We start from the raw sequence: 27,252 nt of genomic DNA on the forward strand, positions 1-27,252 counted from the left end.
TATTCTGAACAATTCTCATTTCCCCACTTTATTGAAGAAACTGTTTAAGCCGTTTAAGTTATGTGACTTCGCAATAGATATAGGAAGTAGGAAAACTAGAATTCATTTTCAAGTAGTAAAATCACTTAATTTTTTGCTGTTGTTTCTATTTGTTCATTGGGCCACACCTGGCAGTGCTCAGAGCTTGCTTTTGGTTCTGTTCTCAGGAATCACTTCTTGGGGACCTGGGGGACGCTGTGAGGTGCCAGGGATTGAACCTGGGCCTGCTGCGTGCAAGCCGTCAAGTCGCCAAATTTCTAACTTTGAGATTATCCAGACAATATGCGACCTATTCTGTGGCATATCGATTATCAGAAAAGAAAATGATTTTATAAAAGTATTCGTCTTTCAGCTTTCCACGCTGCCCAGCGAGGGATCCATATGGTGTTCTTCAGGATTCCCGTCCTAACCTAAAGGGAAATTTCACAATGTCCGGAGCCCTCGATGTCCTGCAGGTGAAGGAGGAGGATGTCCTCAAATTCCTTGCAGCAGGCACCCACTTAGGTGGCATCAACCTGAATTTCCAGATGGAAGGGTACAGTTGCAAAAGAAAAAGTGATGGCAGCTACAGCATAAATTTGAAGAGAACCTGAGAGAAGTTTCTGCTGGCAACTCGTGCCATTGTTGCCATTGAAAACCCAGCTGATGTCAGTGTGATCTCAGCCAGGAAGACTGGCCAGCATGCTGTGCTGAAGTTCGCTGCTGCCACGGGTGCCACTGCAATCGCTGGCTGCTTCACTCCTGCAATCTTCACCGACCAAATCCAGGTGGCTTTCCGGGAGCCCAGACTGCTGGTGGTTACTGATCCCAGGGCTGACCACCAGCCCCTCACAGAGTCATCTTAACATGAGCCTGCCTACCATTGCTCTGTGTAACACAGACTCTCCTCTGCGCTATGTGGACATTGCCATCCCTTGCAACAACCAGGGAGCTTACTCCATGGGTCTCATGGGGTGGATGCTGGCCCTGGGAGGTTCTGCGCATGCGCGGCACCATCCCTCCGTGAATACCCAGGGGAAGTCGTGGCTGATCTAGAGATTGAAAAGGAAGAGCAGAGAGGAAAGGGACATGAAAAAAGCAATCCCATTCACAATCTTGCCCCAGAAAATCAAGTACCTCGGAATCAGCTTAACCAAGGAAGTAAAAGACCTCTACAAAGAAAACTACAAAACGCTACTCCATGAAATCAAAGAGGACATGAGGAAGTGGAAACATATACCCTGCTCATGGATAGGGAGAATCAATGTTGTCAAAAGGGCAATACTTCCCAAAGCATTATACAGATTCAACGCAATCCCTATAAGGATACCCATGACATTCTTCAAAGAAATGGATCAAGCAATCCTAAAATTCATATGGAACAACAAATGTCCAAGGATAGCTAAAACAATTCTTGGGAAAAAGACGATGGGAGGCAACACCCTCCCCAACCTCAAACTTTACTACAAAGCAGTAACAAATAAAATAGAATGGTACTAGAACAAAGGCAGAGCCGTAGACCAATGGACCAGGGTGGAATATCCCTACACACAACCCCAAATGTATGATCATCTAATCTTTGATAAGGGAGCAAGAGATGTGAAGTGGAGCAAGGAAAGCCTCTTTAACAAATGGTGCTGGCACAACTGGACAACCACATGCAAAAAAATGGGCTTAGACCTTGACCTGACAACATGCACAAAAGTCAGATCAAAATGGATTAAAGACCTCAACATTAGACCACAAACCATAAGGTACATTGAAGACAAGGTCGGAAAAACCCTCCACGATATTGAAGATAAAGGTATCTTCAAAGGTGACATGGAACTAAGCAATCTAGTAAAAACAGATATCAACAAATGGGACTACATTAAACTAAAAAGCTTCTGCACCGCAAAAGATACAGTGACCAGAATACAAAGACTATCCACAGAATGGAAAAGGATATTTACACAATACTCATCAGATAAGGGGTTGATATCAATGGTATATAAAGCACTGGTTGAATTCTACAAGAAGAAAACATCCAACCCCATCAGAAATGGGGCGAAGAAATGAACAGAAACTTTCCCAAGGAAGAGATATGAATGGCCAAAAGGCACATGAAAAAGTGCTCTACATGGTCACTAATCATCAGAGAGATGCAGATCAAAACAACCATGAGATACCACCTCACACCACAGAGACTAGCACACATCCAAAAGAACAAAAGCAACCGCTGTTGGAGAGGATGTGGGGAGAAAGGGACCCTTCTACACTGCTGGTGGGAATGCCGACTGGTTCAGCCCTTCTGGAAAACAATATGGACGCTTCTCAAAAAATTAGAAATTGAGCTCCCATTTGATCCAGCAATACCACTGATGGGAATATATCCCAGAGAGGCAAAAAAGTATAGCCTAAACGACATCTGCACATATATGTTCATAGCAGCACTGTTTACAATAGCCAGAATCTGGAAAAGACCCGAATGCCCCAGAACGGATAACTGGTTGAGGAAACTTTGGTACATCTATACAATGGAATACTATGCAGCTGTCAGAAAAAAGGAGGTCATGAATTTTGTATTTAAGTGGATGGGCATGAAAAGTTTCATGCTGAGTGAAATGAGTCAGAAAGAGAGAGACAGACATAGAAAGATTGCACTCATCTGTGGTATATAGAATAACAGAGTGGGAGACTAACACCCAAGAATTGTAGAAATAAGTACCAAGAGGTTGACTCCATGGTTTGGAGGCTGGCCTCACATTCTGGGGAAAGGGCAACTCAGAGAAGGGATCACCAACTATAATGTAGTCGAAGGCCATGCGGGGGAAGGGAGTTGCGGGCTGAATGAATGAGGGCTAGAGACTGAGCACAGAGGCCACTCAACACCTTTATTGCAAACCACAACAGCTAATTAGAGAGAGAGAACAGAAGGGAATGCCCTGCCACAGTGGCAGGGTGGGGTGGGGGGGAGATGGGATTGGGGAGGGTGGGAGGGATGCCGGGTTTACTGGTGGTGGAGAATGGGCACTGGTGAAGGGATGGGTTCCCGAACTTTGTATGAGGGAAGCATAAGCACAAAAGTGTATAAATCTGTAACTGTACCCTCACAGTAATTCACTAATTAAAAATAAATAAATTTTTAAAAATTAAAAAAAAAAAAAGAAAAGGAACAGCAGGCTGCTGCCAAGAAGGCCGTGACCGAGGAGGAATTCCAGGGTGAATGGACCGCCCCAGCTCCGGAGCTTACCGCATTTCAGCCTGAGGCTTCAGACTGGTCTGAAGGGGAGCAGGTGCCCTCTGTGCCCATTCAGCAGGTCCCTACTGAAGATTGGAGCACTCAGCCTGCAGCAGAAGATTGGTGTGCAGTGCCCACGGCTCAGGCCACTGAATGGGTTGGAACCACCACCGAGTGGTCTTAAGCTGTTCTTCTAGACTCAAACGGAAAATGAAAATAAGGTTGACGGAAAATAAATGAGTTTTTTTTAAAAAAAAAAACACAAACACACACACAAAAAACATGTTATTTTTATTTCAGAGACTTGATCAAGTTTTCTAAGGAGTGAGATAGTATTTTTGCCAGAGTCAGATGTTAATGCCTTGTGTTGTTATTGCTTATTTTTTATCATGAAAATGAATACCCTGGGAGTTTTTACACACCATTAAGAATTAATGAATATGTGTAGGTTTGCTTTTTTTTTCTTCCCTCCAGTTGAGTTATTGTTTTGAGTCACAGCAAGTAGAGGAATGTTTCTATTAATTCAAACCATTGTTAATGAAAATCATAAATATGATTCAGATGGTAAAAACAGTCTACAAGATTTTTAAAAAATACATTAAAAACAGGACTGTATTGAAATACATGCTATAGTATGGACTTATTAGTAAATTCTTATAAATAACCGGGAATATTCTTGTACAAATACGACAAAAGTTCTACTATAGTAACCAATTATCAGTGTCGTTCAATTTTTATGCACTGTTCAGTTTTAGTATCATTCAATTAATTTCACATTAGATACTTTAAAATTAATTTTAATGCTTTAATTTAAACCAAAACCAAAGAATTTCATAAATAGCGAAAGTTTACAAACAAAATACATTTTTCCTTATAGAAAGACAATCTACATCTATCACTTGTTAATGACAAAGAAATCAATGTATATGTCTTTAGCATATCAGTGAAATGTTTTGTCTGCAGTTAACAGTACCACAACTTACTCTGACATATATGTCATTTTTTCAAAATAACTAGCAACATAGATATTTTTTGAGTATTTATTGCTTTTTCTTCTGGCCTCAATACAGTGTAGCAGCTAAAGCATTATAATCTTACTGAACTCATCCACAAAAGTAAGAAGAGTTCCTAATCCTCTCTCTTATCAGGGAAGAAAATGTTGCCCTAAACCTTAAGCATATAAATCCTAATGTCATTCTGGCCAAAACTATGTTATATGCCTATCCCTAGAATGATCGTTGAAAAAAGGAAAATAGGAATATTACTATTGAATTAAACCCAAAATAATTCAGCATATAGTTCTGGGTATTTTACTTCAGGAACACTTTTGGATACCAGTTTTTAAGTAAAGAGAGGAAAAAAATGGTAGGAAAACAATTGATTGAATCTGATATACATGCAAACATTATTAATATTATTAAAGACAGAGAGATGGCTCACCAGGCTAAGTTCTCACATTGCATGCAAGAGGCCTGGGTTTTATCCTCAGTACTGCAAGGTCCCTTGAGTACACTGGAATCAGCCCTGAGCATAGAGCATGGTGTAACCCCAGCTACCACTGTGTCTCCCAAACAGACAAAAGTATATCATATTAAGAATTTTTAGTAGTAATGCCAAATGTATAATAACCACATCAGTAGTAACTAGAATTATTGCTAACATTAAAAAGAGCTTGAGTGTTATATTATAAAAGATTATGTTTAAAAATTGTCAGTGGAATTGAGAAAATGCTTTGTTTAGAAAGGAATATTCAAGTCAAGGAGTACAGGAGAATTCTGCAAATGTGGAGCCAAATAAAGTTTTCCAAGTGTAAAATAATCCAACTTTCAATTTTGCATTATTCTCACATGGCCTGTCGACAGTATTTATGGCTTGCAAAAAATACAAGTGCTCTACCTGACACATTATAATGGAAATTGGAAATCAAATGTGCTCTCAATATTTCAACTGAAAAAGAGCATGGGTTTAGAAACTAGGATAATTGGATTTGTAGCTCAGTAGATACTTACAATCTTACCTGATCAGGAGTTCTATGAAAACATAGCCCTCATTTCATCCATGTTTCAATTCCAATAATGTTCTCTTGTGATGATCATATGAATATTCTTTTTGCTTAGCTATTCCTATACATGGTATTCAGACTAATTATCACTCTTTTATATCTTAGCCTCTTAAAACTTTTTTAAAGTAGTTATTCTTTTTTATAAAAGAAAAATGAAAGGTAAATATATATGATATATGTAAATATATATGACATATATGTATATATCCATGAAGAAAATCTGTTGCTGAAACTCTCTGAATAGTCTGCATATTAAAAAAACTCAGATTTACAATTTTTGATAGACAATATTTATTTTCTTTTTAATGGTTCCATAAAACTAACTCAACTTTTAGAAAGGCCAAGAATAAATAAAGTTCAGGTGATGAGTGCTTGTCTTTTGTGTGTGACCCTGGTTTTGATCCCCAACACCACCAGTAAAAAGTTTACAAACTACTGTTTCCTCACTAAACCTGTCGAAGGACTAGGTACACAATCTGACCTAGGCAAATAAGTCCCTAGAATTCAGTTCTTGGGCTTCTAAATAGCTCCCAACTTTTATAATATTATCTCCAGCTCCCATTAAGAACTCTATGATCAATCATTTTAATTCTTTCCTCGTCTTGTTTTAAATCATAGCCCAGATTTTCCAGCCTATATTTCATTCTGGAGCCATTCAATTTTTTGTTTATTTTAAAAGTATCCCTTTTAAGTAAGAGTAGAACAGCCTGCTTGTGCTTGCCTTTAAGCTCGAAACTTGCATAATATTGTAGGATTCTAATAGGCATTATAAAAAATGAGCTTCTCTTATGTTATATATAAAAAATCTGCTAGAATATTTTAAAATCCTCATGCTTTCTTAATGCAAAATTTTAACATTTAGAAAAGGTGATTGTCATGTTTGGGGATTGACTTGCAAAAAAGTTAAAAGTAGAAACAAAGCTTTAGAAAATGCAATTAGAATATCACCTTTTCAGAAGCATAGATTTAACATGAAAAGGCTCAGCTTCACAATACACTAAATCTCAATTTATTGAATTCTTTCTGTAAGAAGTTGCATCAATATCAGGCTGGTAAATATTAATGTGTTACTGTGTGTATTGTAGATGGTATCACATACCAGATTCAGTCAATTTTTATCTGTTTCCTAAATATTTTAAATTTCTTGAAGATAGATGCTGTAAGATTAAAATCAAAGAACCCAAAAGATCTCGGCACAGTGCCCCTCCAATGTTAACCTACATGAATTTGAACATAAGGGAAAGATTCAGACTTGTGTTGCATTTGCCACCTGGTACATTTTTCCTTTGGAATAAAATGAAGCAATTTTCTTAGCTTTGAGAAATAATAATTATCTCCATCAGTCCAATTTTGTCAAAACTTCATTTGTAATTCAAATGATAAAATACTTTGCTTTTAAAAAATCACATTTCAAGACCACTCAGACTTAAGAAGCAGTTTTCTCCTAATTTATCTTCATCTCTCACATACCTTTCTCCTACAACTTTAAAGTTTATTAATAATTTCTTTCCTTTCTTCTCTTTATTGGGTCACTCTTTCTTTTGCATTTTTATTCTGAGTTTCATAAACACAATTTTGGTCCCATGTGGAAAGTTTCTACTAAGTGAAAATTAATATTGTAATTGTCCTTCCTAGAAATATGTGACTTGGTTATTGTGATATGTGCTGACAATGTAGACAGATCCAGAGCTTTAGAGATTACAAACCTGAAGGTAAGGGTATTTCCACTATAGTATCCAAGCACTCTTACTAGCATAATCATATCACTTATAGAGTTAGACAAATAGGGAATAAAATGCCTTTAAGGTAAAATTATTGAAGGGTGTGATGCCACCAGCAGTTCAACCTGTCCCCATGGAGTGAGTGCATCAGCTTGATGGTGACTTCAGGCTTCCTGATACCCCCAAATTGCCACTATACCTCTGACCGGACCCCAACACCTCGGGGTCAAGTTTCCCAAGAAACTAAGTGCCCAAAAGTTAGGTATGTGGGAGTTATGCCCACAAATCACCTCCGGTTAGGCTATACAGAATCATATATCGGTCTTGCTTCAGAAACCCATAAATAAATCTTTATAGACACCAAAAGCTACAGTTAATCTCTGACCGACACAAGGCTGAACAGACCAGGGTAAATAAGAAGGGGTAGGCTCTACCTGGAAATCAACAAATAAATAAATAATTTTTTTGTTAAATTTTATTCCATAAAATAGCCACATGCCTTCCAGTATAGCTAATGACATTAAAAGTTATATAGAAAGAGAAAGGATAGGCCATTAAACAATAATTTATATATTTATTCTTCAATAATATATTATTTCAGTGCTAAAACCATTTCTTATGGAGATGGCAATTTAACCAAATTACCAAATTTTATTTCAGAACTATAGTTTATTTCTGAGTTAACATTCCACTAGCTCCTTGGTTCTCTATTCATCGTAATCACTTGGTTGGCACTAAAAATTTTCAAACTCAGATTTTGCTCTCAGGTATTAGAATTTAATTGGTTTATTTAGATATCTAAATATCATCTCTTTTTACTTGAATATATGTAGAACTGAGAAACCATTGCCAAAAACACTTGAATATTATGAGGATGCACCCCATGGAAATAAATGTGAGCCTCAGGTATTCTAAACTTGAATTTCTCTATTGATAGAACTTCATAATTATCTTTCTAAATAATGTCTATTTATAATACCTTATTGCAAATTCTTCTATTTTCTTTTTGTTTTTAATTTTCAAAGTTTGCTCAATCTTATATTCTAAAAGATTAAAGATAACAGTTATATCCCTATCTTCTATGTGATCAAATGAATTCCTAGCTTCTATATGCAGATAAAAGACTATTAATTTTAAAACTCAAAAACAGCTAGTATATCTTTCCAGTGACAACGAATTGATTAAGGTCTCTATATGTAATACTTTGTTCCTCTGATTGGCCATTTCTTCTGTTATACTGATCTAGTTCTTTTACTATTATTAACTGAGAATATTTTAAAAGAAGGAATAATTAGGGAGAATAATTTTAGAAAATAACTTTTTAAAGGTGGCTGTATCTAGAACAAGCACTAAATTTTATTTTATTTCAATATTTCACACAGATAATAGAAAATATGACAGATAATTATAACAGCCATGCATGTCACATGCTTACTTTCTTCTTTGAGTTTTTTACATTATTTTTAGTCCCTAATATAATCCTGCATTGAAGGTGTTAAAATACCATCCCATTGGTGAAATAACAAAATAATACCTAGGTTTGGTTTATAAGTCACAAAATACTGAGTTCAGATCACTGTCATTGTCATCCCATTGCTCATCGATTTGTTCGAGTGGGCACACAGTAACAATAAGTCTCTCATTGAGACTTATTGTTACTGTTTTTGGCACATCCAATACGCACAGGTAGCTTGCCAGGCTCTGCCGCCTGGGCTTGATACTCTCGGTAGCTTGCGGGGCTCGGGCTCTCTCCGAGAGGGGCGGAGGAATCAAACTCCCGTCGGCCGCGTGAAAGGCGAACGCCCAACCGCTGTGCTATCATTCCAGCACTGAGTTCAGATAACCATTGGAAAATAGAAAATATGCACATCTTAACCTAAAGCTTAAAATAAGTTTCTTGTGTCATGCCTAATAAATAATCCTTGAAAAATGAAAGTCATCTCTTGGATCATTAAGAAGTGATTATAGAGCCAACAGTGTAGCTTGAAGAGTTAAAACACATGTTTTAAAGCCAAAGTCGGGGGTTCAGTATCAGTCCCTAGAGTGTCACTGATGCTCCCAAGCATCAAAAGATGTGGCCCAAATGCTAAAAATGAATTAATAAGTGATTAATAGTATCAAATAGTAAATGTAGAAAAGTTTTTTGTAGATAAAAATATATGCAAATAAGATATGAATAATAAACTAACGTTCTGTCAGAAGATTCTCATTCATTGCATTCTTAAAAGCCTCTGTTTTTCTCAGAAGGCTTTTCCTGCGTTTTTCCTCTTCATTTTCCCAATTTCCAATGACTTCCCATAAACATAATTTAGTTAAGGAAAGAGTTAGAAGCTAATTTTTTTTCTGAACTGCCTTCTTTGGGGAGAGAGGAAAAGAAATAAGGTCAACTATCTTCTTTGTGATAGTCACAAACAGTGAAGTAAAAGGAAAGCATTAGCATGAAATACTTTTAGCATGGCTTATGTGAAGTATCATTTGTTTATAGTAAACAAACTTGGAAGTTATGAATGTATGGGCATGGAACTCTGGGAAATTATTGAAATAGAAAATGCTGACCTTTGATGAATTGAGTCTAGGTGATGCCCTGGATGAAGCCTTTAGAAACGTACAAGAAAAATATTAGGAGAAATGTTGTTTAAATAAAGGAAAAATATGTTGAGAATATTTCTCCAAGTTTCCCTGGGTCATTCAGTTATCTGTATCCTATCCACTACATTTGAATTGAATTATTCTATTTGTATGGAATAAAATAAGATAATGGTTAAAGGGAACGTGATAAGATAAGGAACTATTTGTCAAGCACTCCAAAAAGAACATGCATGAGGAAAGTTCTACAAGTGTGGAATAACAGAGGAACAATTTATTGAATGCCAAAATATATGAAATATAGATTTCCATGTTCAATATATGGAGAACTCAATATTGGTAAGATATCAATTGTTTCCTACATGATTCACAGATTCAGAGAAATCTCAATAAAACCCCACCAAATTGTTTAAAAATGGCATTAATTATATATAAGTATGATATGGAAGAAGAAAAATATTAATAGTAGAGAACTACACTGAAGTAAATGAACAAATTTGGTAACCCAGGGAAAGCTCAATGGCAGAGAACCAGCCATGCAGGCTCAAATGACGGCTTCTATCCTTGTCACAACCCTGTCTGTGAGCGTAATCTCACCATCACTGTTATTTGGGATACCTCAAAGCACAACAAAGTGAGTTATATCCAGTGCAATAAAACTATGTGTGTAAAATCTCAACCAAATGTGCAAGCCACCGAAAGCACCACAAAACCAAAGGTATGAGAGCACTGCATCAAGTGTTCAGTCCCCATAGAGCACTGTAGTGAAAGTTTGTGCAAGCACTATAAGTAAAATGTCTGACCTCCAGCAGCGGTCCCAACCGAGTATGAAAATCAAGACTCAAAATAAAATGTGTTAGCATGGAATCAAGTGGACATGAGAACCAATCACCATCACAACAAAACTACAAGAAAAAAAGAAAAGAAAACTTTCTAAAATAAAACTTAAAAGAGAATAAGTTGTCAGCACTCACACTGAAATTTCAAGAGTTTTATAAAAGGCACAGTAGTCAAGGCAGCATGACCTGGTGTAAAAAGTGGCAGATCAATGGAACAAATTAGAGAACCAAGAAATACAACAGAAGTCTGCCTTATTTTGACTGATTTGTGAAAGGAATTCAATAGAGATAGAAGAGTTTTGGCAAGAGATGGTACTGGAGCAACTTGACATCCAAATCCAAAAGTAAACAGACGGTGTTTTAACTATCACAATAACTTATTCAGGGGTTGGAGTGATCGCACAGTGGGTAAGGGTCTTACCTTGCATGGGGATGACTGCGATTCAATGCCAGGAAAATCAGATAATTCCCAAGCTCTACAGGAGTGACCCCTAAGATCACTGCTGGAAATAAACTCAGAGCACTGCCAGGTGTGGTCCCAAAACCCGAACAAAAACCAAAACAAACAAACAAAATAAACCAAAGAAATTTATTATAAAAGGGGGCACAGACATAAGTGTAAAACACAAGATTACAAAACTTCTAGAAGAGTAAATAAAGGAGAAAAATAGAAATGACCATTGATTTTCTGTAGTCAAATTTTCATGAAGTCTATGACACTATTTAGCACTGTAGCACTGTCATCAGTTGTTCATTGATTTGCTTGAGCGGGCACCAGTAATGTCTCCATTGTGAGATCTGTCATTACTGTTTTTGGCATATCGAATACACCACTGGTAGCTTGCCAGGCTCTGCCATGCAGAGGGGATACTCTCGGTAGCTTGCCGGCTCTTCAAGAGGGACTGAGAAATCGAACCTGTGTTGGCCCCATGCAAGGCAAATGCCCTACCTGCTGTGCTATTGCTTCAGTCCATGACACTATTTAGGAAAATAAAATATAAGCCAAAGACAGGGAGAAAATTATTTTATATGTATATCTGGTAAAGGAATTTATCTAAAATATACAAGTAACTCTTAAAACTCAATCTTAAGGACTGGAGAGATATGACTGTGAATAGGGCATTGTCTTGCTTACTCTGTGTTACCCCCAGAAATAGAAATGGTGCCCTGAGTGAATACTACCAGTAGACATTCTAAGCTCAGAGAAAGAATAAACTCTAAGCATGCTGGGTGCAACCCCAAATCAAAAACAAAAACAAAAATTCAATCATATAAAATAAACATGCTTTATGAATATATCTTCTCTAAAGAGAAACGTGTATATAAAATTAACATGAGAAAATATATTGATTTTGCTCTTTAATGGTGGTGCTTGGGGCTTACTCTGGGCTTTACACTCAGTGATCTCATCTAGTGGTGTTCTAAAACTTAAGATTTTAGTTTTATAACATATATATAATCTACTATTTAATATAACTAAACGTATATGTAGTTCTGGCAGAATTCCTTTATAATGTGCAAAAGACAAGGTATAGTCAATGTAAGTCACACAAATGAAAGTGAAAACCCCATGACCACACAGATACCTACAACGCCTTTTTCAAGACCTTGGAGGTCAAAAACTTCTTTTACAGGCAGCTTGACCTAAGGTTATATCTGTGATCTAGACAAAAACAAGTCAGATTCCTCTACTCATGATATTGCAGGATGTGTGCTATGAGAGCACTAACAGGTCTGTCTATGAGGGTGAATGAACAGAATTTTGCTGGTCATTTGCACAAAAATAGGTAACAGAAAAAAATATACTTGACAATTTCTACCACCTCTCATTGATCCCTGGATTCAGTATCTAAAAGTAACAATGGATTTCAATTTAGTGCCTGTCTTAGTCTGATATATTACACCACCTACTCTATAAATATACCTTTACAAAATTATTATATTGCTAGTTAATTAAGCATATCATGCTAACATGTCATAATTTCAACAAGATAATTATCATAAGTCATGATGATGATGATGATGATGATGATGTGCTGATGATGACAGAATTAGAAAATATAATGAGCACTTACAGGATAGAGAAACACAATTTATTAACTTTTACTAATAATCCATACTTTATCTTCACAGCAATTAAATTATAAATCCACAGCATTATTTCTTTCTGGAAAGGAAGAAATCAAGAATTTGAAAACTTAAATGATTTTTCCAGATCATGTAGCTAATAAGCAATGTAGCCAGGTTTGAAAGGAAGGCAGTGTGACTTTAGCACCTATGCTTTAATTGCCTCTGTTTTGATTTATCCAGGGAGATGCCCTCAGATATTCTACTGGAATTAATCTGAAGTGCTCGTGTGGTATATTGGAGACTCTAACATACAAGAAGTTAGAGTGCCTGTATAATTGGCTTTCTATGCCACTCGAGTAATTAGAAAATTCAGTGTTTCTTTTTTAGTTTATAAAACATAACTATGTCTACTTCCATATTTTTCAAAAATCCCCTGAGATGTTATAGATGAAATTAAATATGAAAATTCTTTCATACTTGGAAGCTGGAGAGCTAATATTGGGGTTAATGCATTTGCCTTGCATATGGTAGACTCTGGTTTGATCCCCAGAATCATATATGGTTCCTTGCACACTACTCAGAGTGATCTCTCAGAATAGAGTCAGGAGCAAGCCCTGAGTACTACTGGGCATTCATAAAATCCCCCATCCAATAATTTTACACTAAAAAGAGCTCTTCCAGCTGGGGCCGGTGCTCGGCTCCGGCAGGTCGGGTTTTCGGCCCGGGTGCCCATGCCTCTGCAGAGCCGGTGGATGTGGAACGAGCGGGAACCAGAGACAGCTTTAGGAATTGGGGTTCCAGCAAGTGCTTGCACCCATGTATGGAGGCTGTGAACTAACTTTGGCTACATGCTGTTCCAGGAAGGGAAATGATTCATTTTCAAACTTAAATCTTCTCGGACTTAATTACTATAATACAGAAATTGTAAAGACATTTTATCTCTTCATTCTCATCAGTGGAAACTTATTATCAAATGTTTCCCTGTTAATAGAGCTGTATTCTTAGGGGATAAATTCCAACAAAAATAGTGAGTCTGTTTTGAAACTCTAACAACAATAGTGAGTTATGTGTTGAAATCTGGAATGTAATCAAGGTGAAGAGAAAGGGAAGTGAAATTATCACTCACGTACGGGGTGGGTTGGGGGGTGAGGGGTGGGATGTATACTTTTTTTGTTTGTTTGTTTTGTTTTTGCTTTTGTTTTTGTTTTTATTGGTGGTAGACTATGGGCACTGGTGAAGGGATGGGTGTTTGAACATTGTGTAACTGAGATATAAGCCTGAGAACTTTGTAACTTTCCACTTGGTGATTCAATAAAATAAATTTAAAAAAAAATAAGAAAAAAAATAAAAAGAGCTCTTATACATGAGCATGTTTTATTAATATATAAGAAAAACACAAATATTGGGGTCTGCAGTAGCCCAGGTGGCAGAACATATGCACACATGTGTGAGACCTCAAGTCTGATGCCCTGCAGTGCATGATCCTCAAGCCCTGACAGGTGTGGCCCTCCAGGCTTCCAAGGACCAATAGCTCTGAGCACTATACATTGAGCAACAGGGACCTCCACCACCGGGCCAAACATTCTGAGATGGCTCTTCCCTATAAATTGAAAGTAAACAAAAGTTTAAAAAGTTCAGGTTAGAGGCAATGCATATTAACAACTGTTTATGCCCATGTAGTAAAGATGTAAAGTCAAATCATTACCCTAGAAGATTCTCTCATGTTTTTGCTAAAAACTTCCTCCAGATAATATGATATATACATTCCTGAAGTTTGGAAAATAGCATAGTATTGTTTGCATTTTTGTTTTTATCGTTTCATCTATTTATTTACTTTCGGTTTGGTGACCAGACCTGGGAGTTCTCAGTGCTTATTTTGACTCTGTGCTCTGGGATCACACTTGGCAGTGTTCTGAGGACCCTATACAGAGTTGGTGACTGATTGGGGTCAGTTGGTTACAATGCAAACATTTTAACGCTGAACTCTATCTCCCATGCCCCCATTTACAATTTTATATACAGTTAAATCTATTGATAGAAACTATGGCTTTCAGTGGCCAGAAACATTGTGTAGATTTTTCCCTCTGTCTTCTTTGCTGAGATCAGCATCTTTGAAATGATTATGTTTTACATAAATTACTAGTTATCGCTAGTCTGAAGATTTCTAAGTAGCAATACTTTGTATAAATAAAATGTATTTACATATTTTGTTGTTGATTAACACTTACAATACTTACTTCATTTTAAAAAGCTATGATGAACAGTTGTTAATAGTATCCTCTAGAAGTATATCTTCGCTTTTTCTCTACCAGGTCTTAGGATTAAAATTGCTGATTCACAGGGCAGGTGTACATTTACATAAAGCATGAATTTGTGGCTGTCGGGATAGTACAGCACATAGGGTGTTACCTCTTGTCAGCTTCTATAACTGTCATTCTTCACTCTTGAATCCATACCTTTGTTGCATTGCTAACACTGTAATCATAAACAGAAGTAAATATCTCTTCAAGATCCAAATTTCAATTATTCAATTATATACAAAGTGAAATTATTATATTAGATGGCAGGTCTATTTTTATTAAGGAACATTTGAACTGCACACTATTGTAATGTGCCATAGAGTACCATGCTGCTCTATAGACTTCAATACTGTATAAACATTCCTGTTCCCCTAGCTTTCATGAGACTTGCTGTGTTTTCTTCATTTGTTAATAATATACAAATAGATGTGAGGTAGTACCTCATTATTATTTCATTCTTATGCCACTAAGAGGAAACTTATTAAATGGCCTTTGTCAAGTTTAAAATCCACTTCTTATATCAAAACATCAACAAGCAAGAAGGCAGACAATCCACAGACAAGAAAATAGAATTTACAGTAGATATATTTCTCCTACTCAAGTTGCTTAAAGCATTCCTATAAATTTATATCTATATGGAGATCTAATAAGCATAATAACTTCTAAACTCTTTATAGTATTAGGCATTGAAAAAATTACATGCAGTATTAAGTTGATGCATCTTAACCTTCCTCAGAGTTCCTTGATGTATCTTTTTAAAACCTGTTGAGTTCAAAGCTAAAGTTCAACTGTTAATATTTATAGTAGTACTCTTTTTTTAATTTTCTTCCACAAGGTTTTTTTTTTTTTGTGGGGGTGGAAATCTACATTCATACAAGAAGATTCTGCCTAGGTCCATATAGACTCACAGTCTGCAAATGATGATTTTCGTTGTCCAAAGTTTCATCAACACACAAAAAAGTTTGCCCCATCTCTAGCGGGCATGTGTGCTAGGAGAAAGAGTTGTTTGTGATCCAGTTAAACGATGACAGCAACAGGAATATTCCACATTTTTGTCAGCTCTAATATATTTTACTTAGTTCCTTTGAACTAATACAAATATTCTAGGTAAAATATCTCAATATGCTCAACCTCAATGATCTGATCAATTTTCCTGATATAATGTAATCTACGGAAAAGAAAATTCAACAACCAGGCTCAGTCACTGGTACCACATATAGACTGCCACAAGAGTGATCTACGGGCATTGCGTGTCATAGTTTACCTACATATACCAAAAAAGAAAGAAAAATTAATAAGTATATATAATAAAATGAGAGGAATTCATAATCTGTTCTAGAGTGGAAATGTAACACATTAAATCTAATGATAATATCATAGTACCAGACTCTCCTCATATCTTCAACATAGTGTTTTACCACATCCATTTTATTTTGCCCCAGTGGATATTCTACAGTACCCTCCCTTTGAACACATAAATCTTACATCAGCTTTAGCACATTCTTTGGGGGGCCCTGTTAATAAGCAGATTGTATCATTACAATAGTAATTTTCCTAGTATATTTTATCTGAGCAAATCTTACTACCTTATTTGTCTTACAAATAATATATTTCAAGACAAAAAACTCTGCAACATCATCTTCCTGTCCTAGTAATACCTAGTACCTAGAACTGATTAATTGCTTCCGATGTGTTATTCTGACAACAACACCATCAATATATGGCTATCCTCAAATGCCATATTATTAAAATATAGATTGATAACTTTGCAAATTAATTCATAAGTTTAAAATAATAAAACTATGAATACTACCAAAACTCCAAGAAGTCATTTGGTATCATTAAAAGCTCTTACTACTGGGGCCGGAGCGATAGCACGGCGGGTAGGGCGTTTGCCTTGCACGCGGCCGACCCGGGTTCCATCCGCGGCATCCCATATGGTCCCCCAAGCACTGCCAGGAGCAATTCCTGAGTGCAAAGCCAGGAGTAACCCCTGAGTATCGCTGGATGTGACCCAAAAAGCAAAATAAATAAATAAAATAAAAGCTCTTACTACTATGTTAATAATAGACTATGAATGTGAGGGTGCGTGTGTGTGTGTGTCTGTGTCTGTTTCCACACTCATATTTTTAATACTTTCATTTGACTCCATGTCTAATTAATAAAGGCAGTACATCATATGAGTTAATTATGGAGATATTCCTTAACATTAAAAACTTTAGGCTACTCTATTTTTAAATTATAAAGTATTTGATTCATTATTACTTTAGGGTAATTTAGCTCTTCTTTGAATAGTAACTTTGGGGAAAATGCTAATACTCTTAAAATTCCAAAAGGAAAAGGAACATCACAATAAATTATTTGCAATAGATGATTTGATTAAATATTAAGCCAGAAATTTTATTATAATTATATAATCAATAAACTCAAGTACATTATGAACAGAGTAGGAAATTAATAATTTCAACTTTTAGAATTTGCTTTTACTGTTAAGGTCCAAATATGAAGTCATAAATTCACTGCAGAAACAAAGCAAGAGAAAAATAAATCTTTAGTTCTCTTTACATAGTTCCTGATTCTGCCAGTACTTTCAGATAATCAGAGTATCATAGAGCTTAAATGGGTTTTTTAAAGATCATCTTGTCTTGCACTCTTTATTGTAAATCTTTAAATCTCAGAAGGTGCCAAATTTCTAAACAAAATATAATTGAGCAGGGTAAATATCTTTAATATATATGTGTGCTATATTTATTTAAAATTCAAATTGTGATATTAAAGCAATTATTAAATAGAATCATGTAAAATATTAATATAGTACATAGAAGAATCACAATAGAGCATTTCTGCCTCATGTGCATTGCACTTGAGACCAAAAACACAAATGATATGTTTTTATGATCAGTTATGAAACACATTAGTGATGCCAACATTTAAGTGGTTCTTTTGAAAAATGAAATCAATTATCCAAATATAGTACAAATATTAGAAATAATATTGCATACTTTCCCAGCCTAAGTATCGTTAGCTAGAAAACTCAGTAATTTCTATTAAGCCATACGTGAAAAAAACAATTAGAAAGTGTAATGGGAAAAATTCATTTTTCTAAATGCAGAACAAGAATTTATAAAAATTTTAGAACCACATAGTGCTTTGAGGCTTATTCAAGACCATTTCCGTTCAGTAGAGAAAATCCTAGATCCATAACTGAAATATGTAAATTATATATGTTTACCATTTCAATTGTGGAAAGGTTATATAACACCTATTTGTAATTTTTTTCTTGTGTTAGAAAATCCTGGTCTCTGGAACTTCTTTCTATCTAACCTACATAACTCATGCTTCAGTTAAGTCCATTTCTCTTTGCTTTTTTGCAGTATAAATTGAGAACTGCTGAGATAGAACTGATTTAGAGATTGAAACAAGCTGAATTGTTTCCCGGATTACTATCTCTTAGAAGAGAACATTCTAAAAAAGGCAATTTGGATAACTTAAACCGATTTGAATATGATGAATTGCCAGCAAGACATAAATTTCACAAAAATAACTTGTAAAAATTCTTGAGGAGTAGTAGAAATTGTGGTAAATTTCTTCTTCATTCTTAGTTTCTTTTAAGTTTTGGGCTTTTGGTTTTGAGTGCCAGGGCTAAATTCTGGTTCTGAACTCAGGGATCAATTGGAGGAGTTTATGTCATGCTTGGAATTGAATCCGGGTCAACCTCGTGCAAGGCAAGGACCCCATCCACTGTCTTATCATTCTTCCCCTTTCATTCTTAGTTCCACAATGACAATTCCTTAGGAAACTTAGGTAAATGGTCTCTTTACATTAGAATCAATACAGAGAAAAAACTATTTAAATGTATTCAGAAATTTCAGAATATATAGAACCCTCAATATAGAGTTTAACATATTCTCGGTTTGGGAATATTTTTAGAAGACTCTCGTTTGAGAATATATTTTTGGACAGTTTAACAAATTGAGTGTTCTGTATATTCTTAGGTGGGCATATTTATTGTTTTGTATCTGAGCTTATTCTGAAATGAACATTGTGACTTCTATTTTACCTGTTAGATTTTTCATCATGTGATCATAACATATACTGGAGCGAAGCACAGCGGGTAGGGCTTTTGCCTTGCACGTGGCTGACCCGGTTCGATTCCTCTGTCCCTCTTGGACAGCCCGGCAAGCTACTGAGAGTATCCTACCCACACAGCAGAGCCTGGCAATCTTCCCGTGGCGTATTCGATATGCCAAAAACAGTAACAAGTCTCACAGTGGAGACGTTACTGGTGCCCGCTTGAGCAAATTGATGAACAATGGACAACAGTGCTACAGTGCTACAGTGATCATAATGTGGGGACGGTGAGTGAGCTTTATATGAATAACTCTGGGGGCTGGAGAACTGGCTCAAAGGACAGAATACCTGCTCTGAATGCAAGGGGCCTGGATTAATCCTCAAGACCATAAGGTCCTCTTTCCCCTAAGCACTTTCAGCTTAGCACTTCCTTCCACACTGCTATGAGTACTCCTTAATTAGTTAAATGTATGGTCCCATGCCCCTGCCCCCAAACACACACACACACACACACACACACACACACACACACACACACACACACACACCAATCAAACCGTGTAACAGGAATTTTTCTATCTAAATTACAAAATACATTCCTCTCCCTTTGTTAAAACTTCAATAGCACATGATCAATGACTTTTGACCCTATCAAGGTTAGAGAGTACTGAGAAATCCCTGTCTTGGGAAGAAATACAGAAAGTTCGATGTGGAAATCCGTTCTTGTATTTTTCTCTTCTTTTATTTTTTTAAATAAAGAATAGTTGGTGCTCCGCATAAACTGGAGATTTCCATAGTATTGATAGTTGACCTGAATATATGTATGAGCACAGAGAAAAATTTGTCAGGTCACACCAAACTTGGAGCACTTTATTCATAGACAAAAAGCCAGCAATTCAAAAGGAAAGGAAAAGTCACTTTTCAGAGATTACAATTCAGACAACCTGGGTTAATCAGGGTGCTGACATTCCAAATCCGTTGTACTTGACATGACTTTGCAGGTTCATTTTTGAAAAAAAAAAAAAAAAAGAAAGAAACTTTTTTTGGCTTTCCCACTGTCCTACTTACAACCATAACACTTAGATTTTTCTCTGTATTTTTTTTCTCATTTCACTCTTTTCTAGCTACCCCAACCATATATTTTGCATAATCAAGATAGTATTTGTTTAACATTTCTTTTAGGCAATTTTGAAGAGCTTCAAAATTAATGCGGAGCAAAAGTTTTATAAAAACAAAAAAAGAAAACCTTACAGTAATATAACCAAACAATGAATTGTAAGATAAAAATGCCCCCGACCCATAAAGAAGAAAAATCATAAATGATGCTTAAAGCCAGAAATAATTTACCAGATGTATTCAAACTTTATAATCTGACATTATTCTGAAAATTTGCATTAGTAACAAGCTTCCTGTGTAATAAACAAGATCCACTAAAATTTAATGACCACACTAATAACTTCACAGGCATGAAAACTGACAAGCAAACATCACCTCTTCCAGCAAGAAAAAGTTTTAAGATAGGAAAGCATAAATTCCTGTATACTGGTAGCACCCACACTTTCTCTGGGCAAACAATAGTCTCATGGATGCTGGTGTTAGCTATATAGGGTTAAGATAAAGCAAGAACAGTGGAAAACCAATCAATTCACTGCAGAAATCTGTATTAGAACAGAAACTGCAATTCAAAGTTGTGGCCCCAGCATAAGAATAGGCACATAAATATTTGTCAAACAAATGGGTGAATGTTATCAGGAAGTTCACCTTATGAGCCAAAGGGCAATCAATTTCCTCATTCAAAGCATAGCAAAGTATTTTCCAAAATGTATGACTGACTACAATATCTTGAATATGCCAACTCCTAAGTACCTTGAAGGCAATGGTGTGTGGGGAAGACTAATGGAAAATTACCAGCCAAGAATGAAAGCAAGCTGTGTCTTTGACCTTCTCTGTTTTTCCTTTTTATTATGCATTGGTACTATTGCTATTTTCATCAGTGCTCTTCGTGATATGTTTTTTGTGAGAAAACATATTGTTGTACTATTATTCTTTTTTGTGCGTCTTTCTACTGTGTTGGTTTTTCTTTACCCTTTTTTTTACATCTAGCAGTAATTTTGGAAGTGATTTCTTAAATTCATTGCAAAAATAATAAGTAGAGACAATGATGAGAAAAAGATTTTATCTGCGTATCTTAAAACATTGGTTTCAAAGCATTAAATATTGGCATAAATTGAGTGCTGCAAAAGTGAAAAATCAATTCCAATGGAACAAGTGAAACACCTAGCAAAACTGGTAATGTTATGGTAGACCAAAGCAAAGCGTGAATGAGAATAGCATAGTCTGAAGTATTCATATATACTGAATCATAAAGTTTGCATAAAAATATTTTTATGAAAGTTGATAACCCAACAGTCTTACATGGCTATAATAAATCATTTGCATTATTAATTGCAGATCAAGGTTTTGGAAAATAAAACAAAGGATTACCTAGATCATTGTCACTGTCATCCCATTGCTCATTGATTTGTTCGAGCAGACACCAGTAGCGTCTCTCATTGAGAGACTTATTGTTACTGTTTTTGTCATATCCAATATGCGAGGGTAGCTTATCAGGCTCTGCCGTGCAGGCTCCATACTCTTGGTAGCTTGCCGGGCTCTCCAAGGGGGTGGAGGAATCGAACTCGGGTCGGTGGCGTGAAAGCTGAATGCCCAACCTCTGTGCTCCAGCTTAATATTTTATCTAGGTAAAAACACAGGATTACCTAGATAAAATATTTTTATTTGAAAAAAATATAAGAGTCTGGCCTGGAGAAATGCTCTAATGGAATGAGTTCTTGCTTTGCATATAGGAGGCCTGGGTTCAATTCCAGACACTGTATTACTTCCCAAGAACTTGCAGTTACTATCTTCAAGATCAGAGCTGAGGTGTCCCATCCCACGGGACTTGGTCAACTTGGGTAGCCGGGAGAGGGTGGGCGAGTGAAAGGAGACAGACACAAGAAGAAAGAGGCAGACACAAGAATGGGAGCAAGCTCCAACTTTATTTCTCATAAGCTAGTTTTTTATAATTGATTATATGAGGGAGTGAGCAGAATAAGAGAATAGCAAAGAATGCAAACATTTAATGAAACTGGATGTGGGCCCTGATGGCAGTTCCCCTGGGCATTGTTTTGCAACCTTCCCCAAGAAGAGGTTCTTCCTTAGATACAGGTCAGTTTGTACTGACTTATTGGTTCCCAGGCATAGGTTTCTGGCCATTCTCAGGCATTGGTTTCTGGCCGTTCCTAGTCATTGGTTCCCGGCACTGAGGAGCTGTAGAAACAGCACAGTAGTAGGTCGTTTGCCTTGCACTTAGCCGACCAGCGTTTGATTTCCAGCATCCCATATGGTCCCCCAAGCATCGCCAGGAATAATTCCTGAGTGCATGAGCCAGGAGTAACCCAAGTGCGACCCCAAAAAGAAAAAAAAAATGAGAGCTGGAAATAGACTTTCAGCATTTTCCGGTGTTTTTTATCCTCTCATGACTGAGGATTGCTTGAGGTGGCCAGGGCCTGGATTAAAACATAAAATAATTGGGAGCTGGAGCGATAGCACAGCGGGTAGGGCATTTGCCTTGCACGTGGCCGACCCGGGTTCGATTCCCAGCACCCAATATGATCCCCTGAGCACCGCCATGGGTAATTCCTGAGTGCAGAGCCAGGAGTAACCCCTGAGCATCGCCGGGTGTGACCCAAAAAGAAAAAAAAAAAAGAAGACACAAAATAATTACTTGTTTTTAGTACCAGTTTAAATTTAAATACAGCAAACATTTCAAGTATTACATTTTACGTGCAAATAAGGTGGAAAGGTTTACAGTCACATATAAAAGACATCAATTTATTAGATCCTCAAAAACATATTTTGGAGGGACTCTGTCAGACCACACTCTGATTATGGTCTATTACTGATTCTGTTTCCTACTATCTCTCCAACCCTGAGTTATCTGCCTATTACTAAGCATTACAATATAGTCTTTGGGAAAATAACGATGAAACTATTTGAAGTACTTATTTGGAGAAAAGGGGGACAGCGTCTGGGACAGGTGCCTGAAATCTAACCGGGGTCTTCAGGAAACAAGGTAAACACCTAAGCCTTATACTCTCTAACACAATGCTAGGAATCTTGTTGATAATACATCCATATAAAATGCTTTACGAATGCATTTTATATGAAAACTACTGAAATTAAAAGTATATATTTAAAGTATCAAAAGATAAAGAGAAGGACATTATTTTAGACATCTTTGCTTATTAATTTATTTGATTTTTTTTCTGGGAGAATATATTTTATTATATATTTTTAATCAATCACCGTGAGGTACAGTTACAGACTTACAAACTTTCACACAATGATCGAATACCCATCCCTCCATCAGTGCCCATTCTTTACCACCAATTTTGAGGCCACACTCAGTGATGTTCAGAGCTTATTCTGGCTCTATTCTTAGGGTTGTCCTAATGCAAGCATGTACCTTGACCCTCTGTAGAATCACTCTGGTCCTTATTTTAGCCAATTTTAAAAGCCCTAAGACTTTCAGGGAATAACTACCTCAAACTCTTGGAGTATATGGAATAAATGTAGAATTGTGCAATATGAAGCTTTAAAATAATTACTTCACAGATGATTCATGAGAACTTGGGCCACTTTTTAATATTTATTTTCTTTAGAACCTGAGTACCTCATTATACCATCTTACCAGATCTTTGAATATCTATTATATAAATGCTCTTATTTAATTCTTGGCATGTGAAAGCATTAATAATGATTTCTCTAGAATCTCTCAGCTCAGAGATTTTTTATAATTCCTAGGGGCAAAACAGTGTCACCAACTCCACTTAATTTTCAGGTGTAAGAACTGAATCTTCTTAGGTTTGGTGGTTCCCTAAAAATCAAGGTTATGGTAACAGTAAAGCACCATGATTTATATTTTGTTTCTTTTAAATTTTATTCTATCTTTATAAAGTTCTTCACAATAATTTATGATGTTCAATATTCCAACACAAATCCCACGAACACTATACCTTTCCACAACCGTATTTCAAATTTTTCCACCCCAATACCCAAAGCCTGCCCCCTAAGCAGGACCTAAATTATTTATTTTATATTGCTTTTAATGAATGATCCACTAAAAATGATCAACAAAAATTTCCTTAGAGGAAAGTGTGTGAAGATTGTTGTACCTTTCCTCTGCAGCCACTAAAACCTTGTATAAGAGATTAATAACATGTTGTTAAAGGTTGAGATCTGTGTGCTTGCATATATATATGTGTGTATACATATGTATCTATATATGTGTATATATAGATAGATCACTGTGTCACTGTCATCCCATTGATCATTGATTTGCTCTAGCGGACACCAGTAATGTCTTCATCTGTCCTAGCAATGAGATTTTAGCAGCCTCTTTTTACTTGTTTTTCCCAATGGTGCCGCATTGGAGGCTCTTTCAGGGTCAGGGGAATGATACTGATCATTGTTACTGTATTTGGCATATCAAATATGCCATGGAGAGCTTGCCAGGCTCTGCCATGTGGGCAGGATGCTCTTGGTACCTTGCCAGGTTCTCTGACAGGGAGAACTAGGATATAAGAGGTTGCATCCAGGAGCTTTGTTTTATAGTCTCTGGATGTTGGCCATTGATGGGATTACATGGCACCAGGGGCAGTTTGTAGGTGTGGCTGCCAAGCTACTGGAAAATGGGAGATCTGGGTGCAGGAGGCCCAGTCCTGATCCAAGCAGGCTTAGAGATCTCAGCCCTGGGTCCCACACACCTGGGCTCATCTGTCAGTTCCTTCATGCATAAGTCTCATCTGAACATGTGGAGAGTGGCCTTGAGCATGGCTGTGGCTGGGATTTGGAGGTCTTCTGCTGCCGGGGTTCTGCTTGGAGCTGTGAAGGAAACTAAACCCGCCCTCCTCTGAGGGGCCCTGTGAAGACAACCAGGCACGGGGGCAAGAGACTCTGCCATAGAGATAGATGTAGATTAGATATAAATATAGATATAGATATAGATACAGATATAGATATAGATATAGATATAGATATAGATATAGATATAGATATAGATATAGATATAGATATAGATATAGATATAGATATAGATATAGATATAGATAGATATCAAGTTGTTTGCCTTCTACTTTTTGCCCCATCAAATGTGGTATGCTGCTCTTGGTACATCAGTGGCATAGAATATGATGTCATTCCAAGAATTCTAAGATTTTAAATAGGGTGAAATACATACATCTGCATACATCTAGAATTAAATTTTTAACTGGTTGGTGGTTTGGGATGCAGAGCCATCTCTGGTGCATGTTGCTTTCTTTCTCTTCCAGGGTTTATTTGTGGGTCTCTGGATCATGGCCCTAGCAAGTTTATATGGCAACAGAGACAGAAATGACTGCCAGGCTCCTGGAAGAATAGGAAGATGGAGGTGGTCACCCATTCCCGTCCAAGCCTGGTATTTTCTGTCAAAAATCTGCATACTGGGGCTGAAGCAATAGCACAGTAGTTAGGGCATTTGCCTTGCACGCAGCCAACCTGGGTTCGATTCCCAGCATCCCATATGGTCCCCTGAGTACTGCCAGGAGTAATTCCTGAATGTAGTGCCAGGAGTAACCCCTGTGCATCGCTGGGTGTGGCCCAAAAAGCAAAAAAAAAAAATCTGCATACCTAGGTTTTTTAGCAGATTCATTCATGAATGAGGCTCATCCAGTTTTGTGGAGATGGGCCATGAGCATGGCAGCAATGAGTTCTGAAGGTTTTTGGCTCCCAGGGCTATGTTGGGGTGGGTGCTGGGACTCACCCTCCCCGCTTCTGATTTCTCTGGATGAGACAGTCTGGTGCAGGGGCTAGAGGCATCTCTTCAGCATGTTTGATTTATATTTTGAATGGACCCATATGTACCCATACTTCTATGTGTATGTCTGGAAAAAATTATCATTTGAAATTAATGAGGCAAACATTTCTGCAGTTGGCAAAACTGAACAGAATTTAGAAGTGATTCTTTAAAACTCATCTCAGAATGCACTTTTATATTCCATTTTCACAGGTATATATTGGAATTCAAAATATATTTAAAATTTTTATTTCTAAGACTCCTCTTTACATCTCCATAATGACAAATGAAACATCAATTCTGCCAAGCATGTTTGAATGAAGAATATACAACCCTGATGCAAATCATAAGAAAAGCATATAGAGAGTAACATATATAAATTTATTCAGTGTTGAGTATGAGTCATGTTACATATTTTTCATTTGTGTGAACCTCAATGTCAACATTGACATTAAAAAATCAGATTCTTTAAGTTACATAAGTGCCAAAGATCATTTTAAATTCAAGCATATTGTATTTTTCAATATGACAGATGAAACATTTTGTTTCAAGTGTCACTGTGTTTCAACACATGAATTGCATTCCAGATATCTAAATCCAGATATCTAGAACAGAATGTGAATTAAGTGAACATAAAGGTGATAAAACTCCAGAAAATAATAATGTTGCTCTGATCCAAGAATCTATCATTTTATTTAATGTGATTAAAAAGAAATTTGTCCACAACCACATGCAAAAAAATGGGTTTAGACCTTGACCTGACACCATGCACAAAAGTCAGATCAAAATGGATTAAAGACCTCAACATTAGACCACAAACCATAAGGTACATTGAAGACAAGGTCGGCGAAACCCTCCACGATATTGAAGATAAAGGTATCTTCAAAGGTGACACGGAACTAAGCAATCTAGTAAAAACAGAGATCAACAAATGGGACTACATTAAACTAAAAAGCTTCTGCACCGCAAGAGATACAGTGACTAGAATACAAAGACTATCCACAGAATGGAAAAGGATATTTACACAATACCCATCAGATAAGGGGTTGATATCAATGGTATATAAAGCACTGGTTGAACTCTACAAGAAGAAAACATCCAACCCCATCAAAAAATGGGGCGAAGAAATGAACAGAAACTTTCCCAAGGAAGAGATATGAATGGCCAAAAGGCACTTGAAAAAGTGCTCTGCATCACTAATCATCAGAGAGATGCAGATCAAAACAACCATGAGATACCACCTCACACCACAGAGACTGGCACACATCCAAAAGAACAAAAGCAACCGCTGTTGGAGAGGATGTGGGGAGAAAGGGACCCTTCTACACTGCTGGTGGGAATGCCGGCTAGTTCAGCCCTTTTGGAAAACAGTATGGACGATTCTCAGAAAACTAGAGGTTGAGCTCCCATTTGACCCAGCAATACCACTGCTGGGAATATATCCCAGAGAGGCAAAAAAGTACAATCGAAACAACATCTGCACATGTATGT

General features: G+C 36.7%; 1 pseudogene; it reads left to right on the forward strand.

Annotated features, from left to right (window-relative positions):
* The first annotated feature begins 467 nt into the window (after positions 1-467).
* LOC101540997 (40S ribosomal protein SA-like) lies at positions 468-3,422 on the forward strand (annotated as a pseudogene).
* Positions 3,423-27,252: the final 23,830 nt, after the last annotated feature.

Source organism: Sorex araneus, chromosome 2, assembly GCF_027595985.1.
Source record: "Sorex araneus isolate mSorAra2 chromosome 2, mSorAra2.pri, whole genome shotgun sequence".
In the NCBI taxonomy this organism is placed as follows: domain Eukaryota; kingdom Metazoa; phylum Chordata; class Mammalia; order Eulipotyphla; family Soricidae; genus Sorex; species Sorex araneus.